Genomic DNA, 1446 nt, shown 5'->3' with positions numbered 1-1446 from the left:
GAAGACTGAACTTGCTGACCGGAAGCTGGCTTCAGTCGGAAAGTTGGAAGATGAGAACGCCAAGCTGAAGGTTGCTGTTGACGAAGCGAAGAAAGAGGTCATGCAACTGAAGGAGGAAAAGGTGGCTTTGACCCAGAAGAGGGATGAGCTGGAAACTTATCTGGGTGGTCTCGCCAAGAAGATGTTCCTTATGCTTGAAGGTACTCCCTTTTATCCAACTGATTGCAAAAAACTTTTCTGCCATACTGTTGCCAATTCATAACTTTTCCGTGCATGCAGAATTTTGAGGAGGAAACTGGGCGGATCGAGATAGGACTGGATCCCATCAATTCCCCCATCAAGGATGAAGCTGCCATGAATCTTCTGCAACTGGAATCCCGTCTTGCCAGCGTCTTGGACTACATCGCCCGACTGAAATTTGCAATGTCCCGGGTCGACAAGGAGCTCTGGCCAGAGGTTGTGCTTCTGAATGACCTCGAGTCACTGATGACTCGACTCAACAGCATCCCTGACCAAGTGCAGACGTGGAAGAAGTCAGCTGCGCACTGTGGTACTGATGTGGCTGTATCACTCATCCGCGTTCACTATAGGGATGTCAAGGAAGAAAAACCGAAGGCTCTGCACGTGGCTAACACCAAGAAGCATTAATTCCAATCCTTCATGGAGACCTTCATCGATGCGGCCACTTGCATTGCAGATGGTATTGACTTGGACGCATTTGTCGAGCCAGCAAGTCCTCCTCCTGACGAATGAAAAACTTGATAACATGACACTATTTGCCTTGGAATGCCGAGTGATTTTGTAATCGTTAAAACTCCTTCGAGCCTGATGCTCGAATACTTTTGCTTGTGGCGTTGAACGCTGCTGGATTTATCCGAACTTGGTTGTTTATTTGAATCCAGTTGCTTTGTCTCCACTGTTCTTTGGATTTTCTTGGTTTAAGTGAATCTAGGATGGAAACTGACTCTCCGAGTGAGAGGGTTGCTCTTCACTTGGAGTCGACGTTGTACTTGTGGCACATCTCATGGTGCATCCAAATGTTGTACTTGTGGCGTAGCTCAGAGTGCGTCCATACGTTGTACTTGTGGTGCAGCTCAGAGTGCATCCAGACGTTGTACTTGGGGTGCAGCTCAAGGTGCACCTTATTGTGTTCTTTGAGACTTAGGCGAGTACGGGATCACAACTAAGCCTCTGAGTGAGAGGATTTCTCTTCACTTGGAGTGTTTTTGAAACTTAGGCGAGTACAGGATCACAGCTAAACCCCCGAGTGAGAGGATTGCTCTTCACTCGGAGTGTTTTTGAAACTTAGGCGAGTACGGGATCACAGCTAAGCCCCCTAGTGAGAGGATTGCTCTTCGCTCGGAGTGTTTTTGAAACTTAGGCGAGTACGGGATCGTAGCTAAGCCCCCGAGTGAAAGGATTGCTCTTTGCTCGAAGTGTTTGTGA

Source organism: Triticum dicoccoides, chromosome 6B (assembly GCF_002162155.2).
Source record: "Triticum dicoccoides isolate Atlit2015 ecotype Zavitan chromosome 6B, WEW_v2.0, whole genome shotgun sequence".
NCBI lineage: Eukaryota > Viridiplantae > Streptophyta > Magnoliopsida > Poales > Poaceae > Triticum > Triticum dicoccoides.
Note: the sequence above shows the minus strand (reverse complement) of the source record.